The sequence below is a fragment of the Tympanuchus pallidicinctus genome, unplaced genomic scaffold, assembly GCF_026119805.1.
Source record: "Tympanuchus pallidicinctus isolate F22 unplaced genomic scaffold, pur_lepc_1.0 scaffold22, whole genome shotgun sequence".
NCBI lineage: Eukaryota > Metazoa > Chordata > Aves > Galliformes > Phasianidae > Tympanuchus > Tympanuchus pallidicinctus.
Genome location: NW_026294739.1, coordinates 27082700 through 27104478, shown reverse-complemented (window position 1 = coordinate 27104478; position 21779 = coordinate 27082700). Strand labels below are relative to the sequence as shown.

Here is a 21779-nt window from a genome sequence, read left to right as displayed (position 1 = left end):
TATTAATTAATTCCTCATATGAGAGAGATATATTAGTCAATAAACATTTTTTGTGGATAATTAAACTGAAAAATGAAGTTGAGGTGCTTAATAACACCTGGATAGAGGAAAATCTGTGAATTTATTACAAATTCTCACGTTTCCTTTCCACTGGGTGACAAGAAAAAGGGAATATTCACTCTATTACAAGGTAAAAATAATAGGGGAAAGGCTTGTTGACTATTACTCCAAAGCACTTGCTATTTGCCCAGTTTTTTCTGTTACAAGTTAGGTTGGCATCCAAAAGCATTTCAACTTTAGAGAAGTAAGACAGACCGCCACCCTCAAAACCGTCCAGTGAAGTAACAAGGAAGTAACCTTATGTATTTGTGGGTTTGGGAGTTAAACAGAACTATTTGTTTGGGGTATTTAAACAGATGCAACAGACAGGAGTCTGAGACAAATCACTTTCACCAAAGCTGTTTTTCACGGAATTCAGGCTGTTTTTGTTAACAGCTCTGCAATAATACCTACATTTAGTGCAATATTCAGGAAGAAGGCATAATTTGTAACAATCAGAAAGTAAAAAATAGGCAACCGCAGCTTGATGTCAACCAATCTTCCTGCATGTAATGCCTTCCTGTTTAGTGGTGATTCGAAGAAAATTTATGACTTCATTTAAGAAAAAGAAAAAAAAAAGTTGTACTTTACCCCTTCATTAGGCACTTCTCTAAGGATGCCTTATTATAACTTGGGCAGCACAGCAGGATTTATAATTCTGAATACATTGTGTCAGCTCTCTTGTTTGCAGGAGGATAAAGTTCCATTATTCAGAGCTTTGCTTCAAATCCTTCCATTGTTGCACAATTAAACCCAGTCCTTTTTTAGCGCTAAAACAAATACTTCAAGAAAATAAGCTTTCAAGACGAAGCACATTGGGTTTACGTATTGCAGGTAAAGTATTGCTCTTGTATGGAACACAGCAAGCCTGTGAGAACAGCACATGGCTGAAGAATTGAGGTTGAACGCAATTTCAGTTCATTTGGGCCCTTTACTCTTTGCGCTGGCCGAAGGCCATGCTCAGGTTGCAGAAAACCCATTGACTGTGTTGGAGGGACTTTCTTTTTCTGTTTTTAATCATCACATTGAAAACGACCTGAGCCAGATTTTATGATGTTAGTAAGTGTTAGTAAGGGGAATTACTCTTTGAATCTTTCTTTATTTCTTCTCATGATTTGAAAATAGGCAAGTTCTGAAATATTTCAGTAATAAGAAAGAGTATAAATGCCCATCTGACAAGTTTGTTGCTTAATGCAAGTCCAGAATCCATGTCTACAGTCCATTTTGCAGCTTTGTAGCTAAAAACAAGCTGGAAAACAAGTAGTCATTCACAGATATATAGGGAACTGGCTGGTTTTGTGTTGTGGTTCTTGTGGAATTCATTGTAGTGTTGCTCATATTTCATTCATATGACTTTTTTCTTTCTTTGCAATAACTTCTATCGTACAATTTGTTGTATTGTAACTTCATAAACATATTATTTAACATATTAAATGTTAATGAACACTGGCAAACTGAGCATATACTATTTAATATTGACACATTTTCATAACTTAGTTATGAAATGCAAAGAAAACTGTTGGTTTTCTGGAGAACTATTTATTGGGTGAACTTCTTTCTACTGCTTGTCTCCCACTGGTGTTCTCACTGTAAAGAAATTTACATAACTGGTGTTGTGTTTAGCTTTTGTGTGTAGTTTAGTTTGTGTGTAGCTACTTAGTAGAGTAATAAAACAGATGTTCACATAGATTCCAAAGTCTCCAAATTGCACTTCTCCCAAACTGGAACACTGGTATTACAGATGTGCTGTCAAGAGTTGTGCTCTGTGCAGCCCAAGCTCTGTTGCAGTTGCACTGCAGCCAGCCTAAAGCTATCAGATAAGTCAGTTGTTAACTAGCTTCTGCATTATTTATAACCAGAACATCAGCCGAGATAAAGACTCCACTATGCTGTGCCCTGCCCAGAACAGCATTCATCCTAATTACAGTCAAGTGCTTTTTGCAGACAAAACGGCCACAGGGCAACTCTGTGCAGCCCAGTTAGTTCCGAGTTACTTCTCACCTACTTCGATGTTTTTCCTATGGTTTCTGTGCACAGACTTCTACTAATAGCAGAAGACTAAATGTATTTTGGAAAGGAGTGTGACTGAAGGTGCTACCTCCCCCACACCCTTACTGCAACTGATTCTTCTGTGAAAGACCTAAACCTTTCTGGAGAGCTGCCCTTTCCATGTGTTCGTACAGTTATCAGACTCCAGCTTCTGTTTTCTCTTAGCTAAGCTTCACATATTTGGTTCTCTCAGTCATTACCTTAGATCAATATTTCTAGCCCCTTGATTATTTGTATTTCTCCTCAGTGACTTGTCAATATCTCCATGCTGGGGCATGCAATATTCCAGATGCCATCGCATCGGAGCTGTAAAAGTGTGATTACTGCCTTCCCACATCGAGAGTGATACTGCCGTAGTATCGCCTAAACGTGTGTAATCTTTCCTTTTGCCGTATGTCATAGAATGTGTGCTTTGCCCCTCTGTTGTCTGAATTCAGGATAATGTTCTCCTGCATCCCATGTGCACAGCGAGCAGCTGTACTGTGCAAGTATTTTATTTGTATTTATTATTCATGATTACAAAAGATGCCCAAACAGAATTCTTTAGGAAACAGAGAAAAGACTTGGCCCAAATTCTACTTCAGTGGAAGAAATTCCTTTGACTTCAGAGGATTCTGAGACCTTCACTGTAACATTTCAGATATTATTGACAAGGAATTGTTTTGTAAATAGGTCTTTTTCCTGGTAGCACTTGCTCTTTTATCTTGGATTAAGATGCACATGTTGGGTCTTAAGATGTGAAACTTGAGACTTACACAAAAGTTGCATCTATTGTTGACTTTTATTTGTACTACTGTATAGAATATAGTAAAAAAAAAAAAAATGAATTTACATTTTCTCCTTGGAGAAGAAATATTTCTAAAAAAAAAAAAACACACATTTTTTCAGAGCTCTTCAAAGATCAAAGACATGGAAAACTTTGAGGAAGACTGAAGGCTTTTTTTCAATCAAAAAGCGAATTTTCTTTTGAAAGATGGGGAGAGGAGAATTTCTGAAAGGTGATCTTAGGATATACCTCTAAGAGAAGGTTCAGTAGTGACTTTCAGGCCTAAGAATCACTTCATTTTGACTTTTATGGAGGAAAAATTCACTTGCTATGGCATACATTCCTCTCCCTTTTCTCCCCCCTCTTTTTTAAAAATTACTTTGCTGAAAGTAATTTCATAGGCAACTGTAGTCATGCTAAAGAAAACAGAATTTTAATTAAAGTAGTATATAATAGTGACTTAGTTACTATTGTTTATTATTGTGAAACCCAACAGAAAATTGGAAAGAGAGTTTTTAATTGAATGAATAAAACCAAATAATATTTCCAATGTGGAATCATCACATGCCAGAAGTACTACTTTTTAAATCAGAGAAAATATTGCTTGGAAAGTCAGCTAAACTTGATAGTAAACTTCAGCAAGACAAAATAGGTGCAACTGTACCTATGTTCTGTAAAAAGACAGGGACAATAAACTGGGAAGGCCAGATACTTGGCTAGGAATGAATGCCTAATTCAGTTTCCAAACAACTGAAGCTAACAAATTGTACTTTTTCAGATTCTGAGAGCCCATGTATTTGACGTTAAATATGTGCCCAGGTGCTTTGCTTGACATTAAATATTCAGTGCCCGGGTAGATCTTTTGATTTCAGAAGGATTATTAGTGTACTTATTTAATACATTTGAGTATCTATTAAATTGGGCAAATAATGCTTGATGGCATCTTATAGGATGAGGTCAGACCCAGCACTTCACTTGCTAAATATCATTTTTGCAAGTAGCACATGATAGATACTTCATTGAGCCTAGGATCCTTTGTTGCTTGTTGGTCAGGTTTGTATTCTGATGTTTTTAGTTAATGGAACTAATTCACTTCATGCTGGAGGACAATTTATTTAAAACATGGCTGTTATTTTTTTTTTCCAGCTGGAAATTGAGTTTTCTTATATTTTGCACACAAGGAAGGAGATGGGGCTTCCAGCTACCAGCATCCTTTGCACATCTTTGTATTGGAAAGAACACTTCTTGGGATATAATTTGTTTTGGAGCTGTAATTATTGTTCTCAATAAATAAAGCCATTTTAGAGTGACTAATGGTGGCACGTCGTGCATCAGATATACCTTGAGCAGGAGATAATGAGCTCATCTTAAATTCTATTATCCTTTATCTGCTTAGCTAGAGGAATGTCAAGAGATCATGGTTTTAGTAAATTGGTTCCAGAAAAACAGTATCACTGTGTATGCATTTGTGTTTCTGGAGACTCTGCTTAAGTAATCATTTCTATTATTTATATGACAGTGGTGTTGAGATATCTGAAAAAAACCCACCCTCTGTTTGTGTTCCAAGCAAAACTTGAAGTGGATTTGATCCCTTCCCAGATTAATTTGAAGTCAGAGTCCCAATTCAGTAATTGCTGGGACTTCTTGTCAATATGCTTTATGCTACATGTGTAAATATCTAGTTAAGTAGTGTAGATGCTGGATACAGCAAACTTATGGTAATAGACTGACAACATCATAATTGCAAAGATACAAAACGTCTTAATTGCCCTTTTTCCTTTTGATTTCTCATCTCTGATTCAGAAGCTTAGAAAGTCTACAATCTCAGTACAGATCTGAATCATCTCTTTGAATCAAAATATAAAAGGAACAGGGATATGCAACTATTGAATACTTTTTATATACTCTTATATTGAGTAATTATTTTTAAATTAAAATCTATTTTTGTATCTGAGATACGAAATTATGTAGGGCTGATAACCTTGTACAAGGATGAAATTTAACATTAAAATAAAAGAGAGATTTGAAATCTCTCAATGGTGAAGCAATGATCAATCAGCAACACTGCCTAATAAGATGCCAATCAGTTCTAATCACTGCACTGTGTAATGCACTGTAAAACCATTTAGCCTGGAAAATACACCAGTATCTCATTTGAACAGTAACCTGTAGTATTGCAGAATACATTTTAAAAGTGTTTTAAAATGCTGCTGGGACTACTGTAAGGTTTTCCTGGAGAAGTAAAATATTAATTATAGTGTTTTAATTGTAATTAATTTCCTAAATTATTCTAATGAGAATTCCAAATTTATTTTTTCTTTCACATAGAATCATAGAATCTTTAGAGTTGTAAAGGACCTCTGAAGGCCATCTAACCCAACTCCCTTGCAGTGAACAGGGACACCACAGCTAGATCCATTTGCCAGGGCTTTATCCATACATTTACCATCTTTAAAAACAAAACAAAAATCCCCTGCCCATTTACTTTAGTAACCTGCCCTTTCTTTTGCATCCATGTTCTCTTCCCATGTGTCTATAAGGTGCACTGTTGGAATCAAGTTGACTGCAAAATAAAAGCTAATATTGATTAAGCAGTTCTATCTCATTTTGTGTAAAATGACCATCTCTTCAGTTGGAGATTTAAACTTCTGTGGTACAATAGCATTCTCTTTATCTAATTCACCAGTATATGAGAAAGAATCTTAGAAGTTTTCAAACAGAATGGATAGTATGTTAAATATGTCCTACTTACTCAGCTTTGCTAAGTTAAGGTATAGAATAACTTGGTAAATTCTGGTAAAATACACTTTGAGGAGAATAAGATAAACATTATCGAATGTTTAGTACATATCTCAATTCCATTTTTTATTACATACATACATCCTTTATTTTTTTCTATATCTTAGCTCTAATGTTCAGAATCTCCTGACTTCAAGGGAATTATAATACAGGCCTTTGCTAAGATTGTGGAGATGGTTTTGAAAATGCTGTTGCATTGAACTCTGAATTAGTTGGTTCTGTTTCCTCCCTCAATCTGAAGCAACGTTGAGCCCTTGGCAAGAAGCTTAACCTCTGCCCACCCTTACAACTGACTTTAAGATTCCTTTAAACTGTGAAATCATTATGCTCATTAAGGTAGTTGAGTAGCAGATATTTAATTGCAGTGAGATTTAGGTCATCACTGTAGCAAAAATTTTACAATCTGGCTTGTGTTTCACCTTCTGTCTCAACTTCTCCTAGTCACTAAAGGTGAGTATCTTTTGTGCCATCTCCTCCTGCAATAAGTACAGCTATTGCCAAAGTCATAACAGGCAAGTCTATTAGAATTGTACAAGGAATTAGGTTCTTGATCAGAGATTAAAGGTTTTCTCTGTCTTTTTCACTTCAAAGCAGAAACCACTTACTTTCCAAGGTATGCATCTGTTCAGTTTATCAAAACCTGCTATGAAATAATAGTCTTTCTTTTTGCATTGAAGTGGCAGGGACTTATGGAGAGGGTGAGTGCTGATCAGAGAATAAGTATCTGGCTATTATAACTGAGATTTCAGTGAAGACCCAGAGAAATACTGTCCTTGGAGGGGAGGAAAATACTGCAATGAACTGCAGAATATAGCCATAGAAAACATATGTGAATCTTCTTAAGGTGTCTTTTCACACAGTGTATTTCTTACTGAGTTTCTATGAAATAGGAGCATTATTTATAACTTTACTGTTACAATTCTTGATGAAGCCAATGCTGGTTGGAGAGGTACTTTCTACCTCAACACACTCCTTGGGTAAAGGCAGTAAGTTATATTACAGTGGGAATTAATCCTAAATGTCATGTTTTGTTCTTAATGGTGTTTCTAAAATAAAATGTATTGATTATAATGCTTTTGCCTTTATTTGAGCAAGTGCTAAGTTGGAGGAAATAGATTTATTTCTTCAATTCTGCTTTTCTTCATATTTTAATGAGATCTGTATTTCTAATTTGTAATTAGAAAAGAATGTCTTTGATTATGTTGTAAGGTCAACAAACCTGTTTCTATTTTCTCTGATTAATATGTTGTTTTGGAGGAAACTCAAAATGCATTTTCTGTAGAAGACCTCCAGGATCATGCCATTGTATACTTTGTATACACAGATCAAGTGATTTCCCTGAATTAGTTTTTGTTTGACCCCGAGCACTTCTGTTAGGAAAAAAAAATATCTACAACTGTCAGTACTGGCAAGCTGAGAAGAAATTCAATTTCCACCTTTGCACATATCTTACTCTACTTTGTCTTCTAAAGAAAAGCGGAGTGTCCATCTTACTCTGCGTATTGCTGCTTACAGCTTGTGATCAAGTTGACCTGTAAACATTTCTTTGGCAAGAGCTATCAGCTAAACTGATTGCTCTTCTTGAGCCTGTCACTTCAAAAGGCATGCTTTGCAATCCTTTAGTCATTCCTTTGCTCCTCTCTGACTACTTCATTTTATCAATATCCTCCTGGAAGTTTAAATGGTCAAACAAGCATAAAGCTGAAGTGGAGTCTATGTGGGGGACGACCTCTTCAGAACTGTAGACTCTAATATGATACATACATCACCACCACATCTTTGTTCATCATTCACATTAGCTGTCCTTCAAAGCACATCTTCTTTTGCACTGAGGCCAAACAAAGCACTTCAGCATCATGTACATGTTCTGATAAAGAACAATTTTTTTGCAAAGCAGAACATAAATTAAGCCTAGTTTGTTCTACTTCAGTTAAATTCTGTTAAAGGTATTTGAGTTATATTCTTTTTCATCACTAGATTACCAGCAGATAAAGTTGAAAAATAGGAAATAGAACATATGTTCATCTGCTGTTCTGGTCACAGACTTGTAATATCATGTCATAAAGGATCAATATGTAGGCAAGTAGACGTGGTGACAGCAATATTTAAAGTTAAACTTTTTGAAAAGGTAGCTTTTTATTTGTTTTTAATTTAGCTTAGAAGAAAATTCCTTTCTACATCACTTCTACAGTGATGGCTTACCTGCCAACATATGAATAATGCAATCTCAGAGTTTTTCTGTTCTATATTATACTTCTGTAGCACATGCAAATGACTACCATCAGCTTTTAAAAGCTAAGTTTCAGCCGAAGCAAATCAGGATGTCTATTATAATCAATGTTGTTTGGATTTACATCAACTGGCCCTAAATATAGCAGTCATGCTGTAGACTTTTATTTTCAAGCAGAACTCCCCTGTTGGATCAAATGGAGACTTCCACTCAGAAAAATCAATGGCACAGCAGACCTCACTGACATTATTTTAAAACACAAATTATTTTTTACTTTTAAATCTATATACCAAAATAGATTTTTTTTTAGCATTTCTCCCCTCTTGCTCATAGCATTAGCATTGCTGTATTTATTTATGATGTATCACTGTGCATCTCCAATGCCATTTGCAAGAATTAAACTTGAGGTTTTGTAGCATGTTTTTGCTGCATCATGGCTGCTGTGAGAAGGACACAGTAACAGAGTTTTGATAGAACTGTGCAAGTTTTTTTCGGCTGTACTACAGTATATCACTATATCAGAATTTATGTTTAAACTCAATTCCTTTTGTTAACATAATGCTACAAATCCACATGCAATACACTTATATTTTTGGAGAATTCGAAGGTCATGTAGGTGCAACTTTATGGGACAGAAGATGATTTATCCTTCCCAAGATTGTTTTATATACTGGGCACACCAGAACATTTGAAAAGGCTTTTCTATTTAAGATAAAAGCATTTACATTAAGAAATATTACTATTCATTGATTGGCTTTAATTATGACATGCAAAAGTCCACTGATAAAAACTAAAGTTAATCACAGTTAATCACTGTGTCCCTCACAACAAAACAAAAAAAACATTTAAGGAAATACCCATCTGATATTCTTTGCATGTGGAAGTGCTTTGGATTCATTGGATTTACAGCAGAAAACTGGATATGTGCATTGAACTCATGACCAAGATGAAATAGGACAGCTGTTGAAGCTGAGTTGCTTTGATTAAACTAATCTAAAATAGACAGGATCAGCTAATGTCACAGGACACCTTTAGGGGAAAAAACAGATAGGATTCAATTTTTTGAGGACAGTCCTAAAATCCTGTGTAAACTTCCTCATATACCAATCAGATGAATTCAGTTGAACTTACATTGATTTATTGTAGCTGCATGTTCAGGAGGATTTTCCAGACTTCTCAATGGGAGTTTCTTTTACTTACTACCATTCAGAAACATTAAGATTTCAAGAATTTAATACAAAGAAGGTCTTTCTTCCTCGTTAGAGATTTATCACAGAATCATCTAGGTTGGAAAGCACGTTCAAGATCATAAAATCCAACCATCAACCTGGCCTATTGAATCCCACCACTAAATCACGCCTGCTGGGATCTAAAAAGACGGAGGCTCCTCATGTTCAAATATTGTCTGCTTTGTGGCTTGCATTGAGTGCTTGAGGACTTGAAGAAATAGTCATGCGTATGGGGACAACTGAAAGGTCAAGTATCTCTTTGTAACTTGAAGACAGAAAGAAAGGTCATCTTTTTCTTTCACCTATAGCAAAACTTGGGTGATTTTCACTTTGATTCTTTGAGCTACTCCTGCCATCCACATTGTGACAAATAAGCACTTCCGTGCCCAAAGACAGCAGCGCAGAGCTGAACAAAAAACCTGCCAATTTGTCATTTCCAGTCAGTCAGATTCCATTTACATGAAAGATAATGTCTTACAAGTTGATGTCATCACTTCTCTGGCATTCGGATAATTCATTTCTTTTGAATTGAGAAGAAATTATATTTAAGAGGATAAAGAGCACCAGGGCTTTTTGTGAATTACAGACAAATTAGGAAACTTTTAGAGGGATGATTCAGTCTGCTAATCTGTCTTTTTCCTCATTTAAAAATGAACTCTACAACAGTTTAAAGCCCAAATGGGCATTTTTAAATGCATGATTTTTCTCCCTAGAATTATATAACTAAAGCCAAAGAAAAGAGGTGCATGTTGTACATGACATTAAGGCTAATTTAATTTGCACTCCTTCTGAAATGGTGTTTTTCCAGTGTCACTACAAGTGTCATGTTTTGCAAACTTGCTCTAATTTCTAAATGACTTTTTTCCAGTGGTGATGTTTCACTGGTGTGTGTGTGTTAACTTGAGCGTAACTCTTTTCTTTCCCTTTAGCAAGTATCCTCTTAATTGAAAGAAGAAATATTGAAACATCCATGAGCTACATTTAATGCATATTTCAATGCAAACACAAAATTCCAAACTATGTATTTGCCATTTGCTGTCTCTAATTTCAGTTCCACAGTACATTCTTTGTATCTCACAACACATTCTGGGATTAAATAGTACAAGGGAAACCCACCATGATAGAAATTATGGGTTATTGTAATTTAAAGATATTCAGCAGTGAATGAATTGAAAAAGTCTGTCATTTGGCTAGTAACAGCAACAAGGAAGGCTTTAAAAGGAACTGAGAAAAGGACATTTTTAAAAAGAGTTTGAGTGGGTGGAAAGAATGCCTAATGCAAGAGAGAAAAAATAGTAAAGGATAAGAGTAAATCCAACTGGGAGAAACAAGGCTTTGGAACAAACGTTTCTGGGAGAAGTCACAGAGATGCAACATGAAACTGTCAGGTTTTTTCAGGTAGAAAAGAGCAAAAACAACGTCCACGGGATGAGATTTTTACCCACTGTCATGTGTGGGGTGCAAGAAAAACCTCTAAGGATCCTGAATTTTATGAGGAAAAAACATCATGCTATATCCTAATGTAGTTTGAAGCTCAAATATTAGTGCTCTTTGTTCCTTTCCTTCTGGGTGCTCTGTCTTTCAGTCTCTTTGTTAGTTCCTTTTTAATCACCAAAACAGATTAGGAAATGGGATCAAGCAGAAGGGGTGTGATTTTTTTTCACTTCAAAATGTAACAGAATGCACTGTAGTAAATAATGCCAAAGTAGTGAACTCCTCTGTGCAGAGTGTTCTTGTATTGTGCTTATGTTACTAATTATGGGACATATGTGAAAAAATAAAACCAGAAGCTTAGTGACACAAAATTCTTGCTACATAAACAGTGCTTTTGAGGTTTCCAGTTCTTAAGATATACTATAACATCTGCCAAGTGAGAGAGCTATTGAAAAGAACTTGTTTGTTTGCTGATGTTTGCTTTGCTGCTTATTAATTCTCAGAATCACAAATTATCAGTTTCTAAATGAGGGAGTTCTCTTGATAAATTAATCTAGGGCAATTCTGTCAAAAAATAGACAGTGCTGGTTGAAGCTCCATTTACTAGAGGTGGATGCTAAAAGATCCTGCTTTGCTTTCAGAAAAGAGAATTTGCTGGTGTCTCAGAGTAAGGCTGTTCTTTGGTGTATTGGCAGGAAATCATTTTAACAGCCTCACTGATAAAACATGTAAGGTCCATACAGCTTCCTTCAACCCAGTATGACAGCCCAGGAAAACTCTGGGGGCTTCAGATTCTTATGTTTGTCTCACATGACTTCCCAGTATTAAAAAGCTGTCCAATAACTGGCAAAATATAGTCCTTAACAGTGCTGATACCTACAATGTATTCAGTATCCTCTTGTGTGTCTTTGACTGTATATGTATTTTCATTCTGATTTAATCATGAAGCCTTAGAGAGGAATTGCAAGTCTAATCAGCTTTCTATACTTGTACAGTCTGATTAATGCCTACCCTGGCAGGTTGTTTGTAGTATAGTAAAGATCTTCATGCTATGATCTCAGCTGTGGTGTTTTTAGAGCGTTCCCTGCCTAGTGATAAAAGGGCCAACTGCCGAACAGCTGCATTAACCATAATTTCTGATAAATGCTGCTTCAGCTTGCTGTGGCAGAGCTTCAGGAAGCTGCTGCTGCCAGATCTGGATCTCCATTCAGGGCTGGGAGGAGGTCTGGAAGCTGAGATAGGCTCTCATCTATGGTGAGGTTGTGTTAGATGTTATGGATGCTGAAGGTACAACAGTGCCATAGACAATTTTTCTATTATATTCTTGATTTAATGGCAGTAATATGTTCCTCTTAGTGAATATTTCTTGATGAAAGGTTAGCAAGGACATCCTGGTTTCCTAGACAGGTAAGCAGTTGCAAGGAACTTTTGTGGGAAGGTACAGTTTAAGGCCATGTTAACATCAAAGGGCTTTGAAGATGTGACCTGAACCCCAGCAGTGGCTTTATAGCTTTTCTATTGCTTTTGCTTTTTGTTTCCAGCCTGTGTGATTAAATGGTACAGCTGCTATGCAAAATGTATGGGAAAAGTATAATGTCAGGCATCATTAAATCCGTGCTAACAGACTGCTTTTTTAAGGAAATCACTGTCAACCATGGCACTGCATCACTGCGTAGATCAGGTTAGTCAGCCTTGCAGCAAGGGGTAAGAATTTTTCCTGAAGTATAGCATATCTTTTGTGATCCAATTCCTAACCTACCTGGGGATGTAAAAATCATTTATTCAATGAGGAAACTATTAATCTAGTCTAACACTAGGCCACTACTTAGGACCTTACATGGTGAGCAGGGCAGAGAACATGCTTAATGGACCTTTGTGAATCGTCATCTTGGAGGCTGGATCTGTACAGAATTTCTTGTAATTATATTTTGCAGTCGATTTTGAAATGTCCTCAAGCATGTGGCAAATTGATATGCAGTTATCAATATTTCAAAGATTAACTGCCCTGATCTCTTGGAGAAAAAATACCTTTGCCTCAGTGAGCGCTGTAGTTCTGGCGTATCTTAGTTAAATTTTAAATAGCTCTAAAACTTTGAGCTAGCTATATCTTGTTCAACACAAATGTGGGAGGCTTTAATGATTGGCCACTGGAGCAATCTCATTTTGATAGAATACTTTCAATTTTTCAGCTCAGCACTGTCTGTTTTAGAATTGCAGCCCCGGGAGCTGTACTGAGCAAATTATGGATCAGGGTAATAGCAGCATTGCAATACTAATCCTTTCCAGCAGGTGGGATTTTTTTGAGGCTCTCAAACATTTGAAGACATTCATTGTTAATTTCTGTGGACTAAATTGCAAAACTGAGGCCATACCTCTGTGTAACTGTGCTACGTGTGTAACCTTGTGGGATCTAGTTCTGTGCTTTAACAAATCTACAGATGCTACAATTACGCCTAATTTCAGGCACTTGTTTTAAATAACCTTTTTTCTCTAAAGACATTCCTGTTTCTAGGACTCTCAATGATGTTCTGTAGGTCATTGTCCAAATCTGGTGGGAAGCTTCCTGAGTAGCTCACATTCACCTCTGTGCTTCACATCAATTTTTCTATCTCCTGGCGATTCTAAAAGTAGCTATCTCTTAGGTTTTCTCCTGCTTCTAAGTCAGATAGCTTTCCCTTCAATAGCATAAGTCATCAACAAGTGTGTTATCTCATTTTGCTCAAAACATGATTGCTTGTGCCTTTTTCTGAAGGAAGAGGAAAGGATTTGACTGGTGCCCTCCTCCTCTGTCCTACTGAAGGGATATGAGTACTTTCGCTTGTGAATCCAATGTGGGATCTGACAATAAAGTCAGGAGAAGATTCCAGTTGATGAAATGGCCTAGAAATAGGCCATTACATGTTTAAAATTCTTTTTCAAAGGGCAGTTAGTCACCAAAGTCACTGTCTTCTAAAACTAATAAGCAGCATTTTCCTTCTAAAAAGTGAACAAAATGGTACATTATTATCTTCCCCAGTACTCCCTCCCATCATTTGGCAGCATCTCCTATTTGATGCACTTTAAAACATAAATGTGTGCACTGAAAATAATGCTATGAATAAAAGGACAGAGACCCTTTGGTTGCTTGGTTATTTATAGACATTTTGTACTTTTTTTCTGCAGAATCACATTGACATTTTATGCCTTCCTTTACCAATATATTTTTTATGGAGTAATTGCTTGGGGGCAAAATGAAATTAACTGTTCAAATATTTGGCTTTGTTTTCTTGCTCTACTTTCTAACATCCAGACTTGCACTGCGTGAATTCCTGAAAGACAGAGGTATTTTTGCTCCAAGATTGTAAAAGTCAGATGGAGGGATTTATTTTCCTACTTGTATCATTTTGTGGGCTAAAGGAAGAAAGGAGCTGAGAAAGGTAACCTTTGTATCCTTGATATGTTAAGAGAAGGATTTGCCTTACAGAGGACAGGAGAATTTGACCCCAAGGTTGTTTCTCAAGGGATAAAAGTTTATTTCTTATTCTTTCCCCTAATAGCTGCTATTACTTCAAAACTATCCTGCTATTTTGTAGTCTGTAAAAAGAGGCCAAAAAGGCCCTTTTTCTATAAATTTAAGCAAAACTCAAAGCTCGTAGGGAGTTCTCAAAACCCTCTGGCCCCATAGTATGTTAGCGACTGGCCCAAATGCATATGAATAAGAGCCAGAGAAAACCTCTAAATATGCAGGAAGCCTTGAAACAATTCCCACACTATAGAGAAGATTTCATTGTTTGTGGGTTTTTTTTTCATGTTTGGTAGGTTTAATAAAGCAGTGAGATGCTATAGGATACTGTAACAGCATTTTGTTGAATATTCCATGATAAATAAATCAATTCCACTTTTCAGCACAGCTATTCAGATACTTGGCTCTATTTTGTGTGTAGCATGCTCTTGCTAAATTCTGTTGTGATAATACAGTTCTCTGCTTCTGAGACCTAAATAATGTTTCTGGGAGCATTCTCTAAAACCATTAGCCATGACTTTTCTGCCAGTTTAACAAGGTATGAGGAGCACTTAGCATGTCTTAGCTAGTGGGGCCTAACCTATCAGAATAGTCAGCAAGGCAAGGAAGATGTTTAAGATGGCCTAGAATGTGCTGCTCACACTAATATACAAATAAGCTTTATTAAAAGCAAGTTCAATCTAAATACATTGTTTTGAAAGCAGCTGTCAAGTTTATAGCAAATGGACTCATGAAGTTTGTAATGTGACGGACAGATCAGAGGTTGGCAGTTTTTGTTTTGCTTCACTTTTGCAGAAGCTGTATTAAAAGTCCTTAAGTGTTTGCTCTTTCTTTTGTGATCCTAGATTGAAATCAATGAGTTTTATTTCTTTAGCTAATGTTAATTAGGTGGGTTTGTAGACTCCTTTAAACTTGTCCTTAAGATCCAAAGTGGCTGTTTCTTGGCTTGAGTGACACTCGATCCGTTGTTGAAGGCGTCACATGAAAGTAGGAAGCTGTTATGTTTTTAACTTTCTAAATTAATGCTTCTAAAAAATGCTTAAATTAAAATTTTCTTGGAAGATAAATGGCCTTTCAGCCATATCTAGATCCCCCAGAGAGACTGAAGAAATGAAGAATAGTTTGAAATAAAGCTAAAGAGGAGAAAAGAATTCAAATTCCAAAAGAATACATGCATCTTCGGATTTTTTGTAGTTTGTTATTTAAAAAAAAATTGGGACCCAGTTTTTGTTGTTGTTTTTTATATTACTGAGCTTTACAAGACAGGCAAGGAAGCATTTTTTTATTACTTCTACAGAATCTGAATGTCTTTTTTACCCTGCTAGGCTCAAATGCAAGATCTGAATTTATTGATGCAGTAAAAATTCATTTTGTGAGAAAAAAAAACACCAAAACAAAACAAAAAAAAGCCAAAACATTATTTTCTATTACCTTGCTAGATTCTTTATTTCTGATTAAGTTTATTTATTCCTTTATTTTTGCCAGTAAGTTTCAGGATTCATCAGTGTTTAGAATAGAAGTTATTCTAGGAGGAACGTGAACAGTGCTCTCAGATGGAGAAATGTTTGAAAGATGGAAGCAAAACCCAATCATTTGAATGCCATTCAGAGGGAGACCTCACTAATCAGTGTTTTGTTCATGGCTCCTTGCTGTTTGGAGGACAGAGTAGTACAGTTTAGTGAAATATTTGCACTACAATGCTTGCAGATTTTGGGAAATGGAATTTGGATTAAATCAGGATTATTTTTGATCTTATCCCTCTGCATTTTTTTGGTGAATGTGAGCAATGCTGATGTATATGCATAAAGAAAATGGCTTATTTTCTTTGAAGTGTCAATAACATTGTCAGGCATTTATCTAAGTAAGCACACAGCAGAATGATTAAGTCAGAGTGAAGCTGACTGTATGAGATACAAGTTAATTTTAGCATTGTTTGTAATCTGTACACCACACAAAACGTGGAATGCTTTGCATGGGGGAAAAGTACTGAGCTATGTAAAAAATGTCCAAACGAGATATGCGAAATTACTTGTTATGTAATGAGTTCTAAAAAGAAGACCTGGTTTGAATCAGTAAAATCATTAGCAAAGACATTTCCTTACTCCGAGGTGACTCTGTTTACGTTGGGAGAATGACATTTGCAGTGCTTCACAAAATGCTGACGAATAGATACAACTCTGTGGCCAAGGGGAATGTCATCTCCTATACCTGTGTCTCACACCTGGCATGGGGAAGCATTTCTTTGTCACCAGCACTGCTGACACGAGCACCATGTAAAAATGCAAATAAAGGCGAGGGGGAACATCATTTTGGGGAAGGTTGGTATGTATGGTGGTTCAGTTGCATATCAATTCTACAGAATTCTAATGAAAAGCTAATCAAAGCCTTCTGAGATCAATGCAAAAGCCCTTTAGCATTAACAGACTTGAGCTCAGATCCCTAATCAGTTCTGTCAGTGGATACAAAGGAACTTACAGCAGCCAAGCGTTTGTATCCTCTCCGCAGGAGAAATAAATATTAAGGTTAACAGCTATAGACAGATGAAGAAGCATTTATCCTCAATCTCCCCTCCGAAGCAAACAAGGCTGTTTTTATATCAGTGATGACAGCAGAGCAGAATTTTCCTAGAAAGGAGTGGAGAAGCTGAATTTCAAACTCCACTTAAAAAGCTCTTTTGTCTTCTGATTAAATGATACTATAATTTTCAGCTTTGTTGAATAACTAGTTAATGTATTAAAAGCTTCAGCACACGTTATTTGGTTAAGTTGTGTTTGTACATAGGATGATTGCAGCTATTTTGGTACTGTTCATTACTGAAAAGAAAAGCTGTATGTAAAACATAATGTGAAGATTTATTTTTAGTTCTATGTTTACATTGCTTATTTAAAAACACACAGAAGATAAACAGTTTTAAAAAACAGAGGAGAAAAGTGGAGTTACTTGGAGAAGGCAGCATCACCCTGTATTTATAGTATGGTAAACATAATATTAATCAGCTGGAAAATGTTCAGCAAAATGTAAAACCGTTATGGGCTGTAGTTCAGAGAAATGCAGGTAGCAAAATATATCTAGCTTCTGTACTTCAAAAGGCAGTGCAAAGCTGCAGAACCTGTGGGAAAATCAATTTTCTGCAGCATCAATGGCTTGCACAAAATTTTGCAGTGCACCATCTAGTTGTGGTTTGGTTGTTTGTTTTTGTTTTTGTTTTGATTTAACTGATTTACTTCTGCTCCTCTATCTGTTATATGGGCTGCAACATATTCAGGTTCATCCTTCAAATACCATTGAAACAATCCTTTAAGGAATGAATAAAAAGAGAAGCTTGGCACTGCTGAAAGAAGTTGTATGCAATGCATGTTTCTTCCTCTGTTTTGCCTTGATGTGCTGTGACTTCAAACCTACTTTCCACTGCAAATCAGGTATTCTGGGAATTTCCACCATCTCCAAGTGGTCCCAGAAAGCTGCCTGGCTTTGCAGCGCCCTGAACAGCACCCTGTGTTCCCGTGGATGTGTCTGAAGAGGATGACTAATTCCCCAGCAGATATCAGGCAGCTGCGATTTGATCATATCTTCATTGAAGGCAATAGACAGGACCTGCCTCCACACATTTGTTCTGCTGAGAGGAGTGACAAAATGTGTCCCCAGTGCAGTTTTTATGGGTCCCTGTTCACAGAATCACAGAATCATAGGGCACTGTTCTGTGCCTGTATAAGGAAGATTCCTTGAGCATCTCTAGAGAACGACCTTGCTCTCTTTCTTCTTTGATGTGCTGCCCAGGGACATCAGAGAAAGCCTTGTATACAAAATACATCCTCTTATTAAATGCCTTGTTTATAAATCACTCTTAATATAATTAATCACTCTTAATATAATTTTAGGTTGCATTTTTAGATTAAATCAATTTAATTTTCAATTCTATTACTATTTTTTACAGCATTTTATCCATATCACTTTAAAGGTGCATTTCTTACGCTTCATTCCTCAAATAAGCAGTCTGAGCACAGTGCATAATCTATCCTTATTTCACATGATGATACTTTCCTATTTGGATCTTTTCAATTGAGTGCCTTCTCTATCACCACTGGAGCTTACTGTTTTGAAGAAAGAGGAATGTATTACAGTAAGCAGTGTGGCTTTACTGGCTTGCAAACATTGTTCAACCTTGTGAAGCAAGATCAGGCTCTCTAATGTAAAATGCATTACTGCTAACACTGAGAGATTCAATTATAATTTTTCTCTTCTGTGACACCTTTTCTGAAAAAGGGATGAGAAAAAGTAAACTTCTGAAAGTCTGAAAGAATGGTGAATTACCATTTTGCAACGTGAAATGTTTTCTATTCTGTGGTACATGGGTCACCTGCCTGCTTGAGCACCAATGGATGGAAAATAATGTCTCAGTAAGAAAGGGTTTAATTTGTGATAATTTTAAGTAATGCTAATGTTGAGGAGAACAACTTCTTTCATTCAGTTTTTCACTTGAGTTTGAAGCTGGCACAACGAAGCACTTGGGAGAAAACTTAGGAGGAAATAAACTGAAACATCAAAACCCCACACAGTGTGGGAACTGAAAAGTGAGAGCCCCTGGACCTCTCATTAGGAAAATTCTGCACTGATTTTGGAGGTGAAATATCTCTATTCTTAAGCTTCACCACCTGTTTTTGGCAGAGATGTTCTGTGGCGGCAGCAGGTCAGGCTGCACTCTGAACATGTGAACTGCATCAGGTGCTAGAGAAGAGGGGCTGCTGGCTGGGGGCAGCCCCATGGGATGCCAGGGTGCTGGAGCTAATTGTGCTAAACAGCAGGGCATTCCTTGCTGGGAGGAGGCAGTCAACCTCTAAGCCCAAGGCCTGGACCTGCTGTTTAGAAGGCAATATTCCCTGTCATGCCTTTCTGTCTCTTCCGGACTCTTGAGGTGTGAGCTGTTGTATTACCCCCTGATGTGCTGTTATGTGGCTCACATACAGCTTTGTAGCAATCAGCTGGGGTTGGTAGCAAGAGCCCTCCTGTCTCAGGCACCAGCAACAACATCAGGAATAGTGAAAAACAGAGAGAGGTGGTGAGTGTTAAAGAATTCTTCTTTCTTTCTTATGTATTTTGGTAATGACTTTGGCACTGAAAATCACTAAGATAATGACACTGAAACATCCATTGAAGCAAGATTTAGCAGTGTCTACTCCAGAGCTTTTGTCAGTATGGAAATGTCAGAAAACATTATATTCAGAAGAGAAATTGCATGTATAGACCTGACAAAGTAAATTTTGAGCCGTGTACTCAAGTGTAATGCTTGAAACATATTCCAAATTGGCAAGTTGCAACCAATCATGGAACAGAACCAGTGCTCCAAAAAACGGATGGAGCCAGTGTTGAAATCTGAATAATCACAACTACATTTTCATAGTAATTTAAACGGAAGAAGCATTGGCAGAAATTCATGAATAATTTACATATAAGAACTTAGCAATCTGTGGTGAATAGAAAAATAAATGGCAAACCCAATAAATAAATGATTATTCTGAATTACTTGCTCTGCCCGAATGTTTGCTAAGAAGTGTCTTTTTTGGACCTTCTTAAAATGCTGCATTTAAATTCCTGCTTCTCAGGTAAATGGTGCCCTAAAGGAGTAGCAGAAACTTACGTATTTGCCAGAGGATTTAAAAAATAAATAAAAGCAAGAAGTAAATATGAATCTATAATGCAGGCTGTTATATGGGAGGAACATACAAAAAATCTCATTTGATATGCAGCAGCTGCAGTGAGAAATGTTAGAATTTATATATATCTATAATAGTGAGCTACGCACTGCATTAGATTTTTATTAATTATGTATAAAGTTTTAAGATTCATGGTGGAAGTAATATCTGAAAAGAGAGACCTATAATTCCCTTCTGTGCCTTTGGGAATGTGGAATTATTTTAATAAGCAAGAAATTAATTTACAGAGCACCAGTATTTGTTTCTGCATAGAAGGTATATTGGATCCATTAAAAAATATATATTGTTCATCTTTGATTTTTTTTTTAATGGAGTTTTGATGCTTTTGTACTTTTTGTAAACCTCTTCAATCTCATTGTTTTTAAATACACAAATACTCTTCCCAAGACACCTCTTAAGTACTATTATGCATTAATTTCTTGGGGGCATTCTTCATAATGCACCTTTCAGACCTGTGGCAACAACTTTTTGACCCAACTTTTCTTTGGTATTTGAAAATAGTGTTTTATCTCTTATCCTAGCTGGAGAAGAAGTGGTGTCTGCTTGTGAAGAGAATAATTCATTTAAAATAAATAATGCCTAGCTGGGAATTGGAATAAGACCCTGGCATTTGAAACTGCTTTGATGAACCCCCTAACCAGTACCATCACATCTGTGTTCTCTCTCCTTTGCTGTCATGGAGGTGAATGATTGAGTTAATAGAAAAATATGTCCAAATCCATTTTATTTTATTCCTTATGATGAAAGGCACTTGGTGCCCTGTTTCCAAATATTACTGTCTAGTTACTCTCCATATCCAACATTTGGTATGGCTCAAGTTGGTATTGCTGAATTTCAAACATCCTTATTTAATCCTAAGTACCAATTTTAGCATCCCAGTGTAACATTTCAATATTTTATACGTGTGCTTGCCCTTGAGATGAACTTTCTCAGGTAGTTACTATGGCTGTGCCTGATTTCTGTGGGTCAGAGTGTGTATTTTGAACAAATGAATTATCAATACTGGTGGCCAAAATCCATTTCAGTGTGAATAAAACACTGACTGATTCTGTACAAGGAGACAATGAAATGAATTTAACATGCCTGTGGAAAGCTTTGCTTTTTCTGAGAGCGACAGTCTTTGCAGCACTATTGTCAAACGTTCTATCAGACGGTAGTTAATTTAGAGCCTTTTCTACGAATGCTTACCAACTATCCTTGAAGCTCTGGGTTTCTCCCCAAACAAACTTGGATGGCTCTGTCGACATGTCTGCTATTCTTCTGGGGTGCATAGCTTCACCAACTGTGCTGATTCAGATCATTAAGTATGAGAGTGTCCTGCAGACCCAAGGCCAGATGGCAGATCCCTGTGGTCAAGAAGGTCACTATCAGTTCTTGCGTTGGCCTAAAATAGGCTGGTGATGTGACCTTACATATGCAGTTCTCAGTTGCAGAGCCTAGGGCTCCTCATTCAACAAATTGGGATGGACTGGGTTTATTTTCCATAAGTATAAAGGAAGGTGAAACAGATAACTTGAAAGAAAAAAAAAAAAAAAAAAGGAATGACACCAAACAAAACAACACAGAAACAAAGCAAAACAAAACAGAGAAATACAAGGAAATACAGAGTATCCTGGAACAGCAAGTGAGTGCAATAATGAAATAGATTTTAGTACTCTGGTGTTTTGGAAAGCCAGAGGACGGATCTGGACTTGGTAACAACTCTGGAAAAGTAGCTAAGTTGAGCAGTATAATGTACTGTCAGCTTCTGAATGGGAGCCTTCTATGGAAAGGTAATGTCTAAAGATGGTTGGTGGATGGAAGGCATGCAAGGTGTAAATCACTGTAAGACAAACACTGAAGAACAGAGCAAATTAATTCTCATCACTTGCTCATTCTTTTGTTCTCAAGATGTGAGCCAAGTACAGTAGCCTGGAGACTGAGAATGCTATCAAGGTGAAAGGTTGGTCTGCAGAGACAA

General features: G+C 36.6%; 1 protein-coding gene across 2 annotated transcripts in view; it reads left to right on the top strand.

Moving 5' to 3' along the window:
• CDH13 (cadherin 13) overlaps window positions 1-21779 on the top strand; it is a 433086-nt gene that overhangs the window by 113303 nt on the left and 298004 nt on the right. The gene's annotated exons all lie outside the window — the stretch shown is intronic.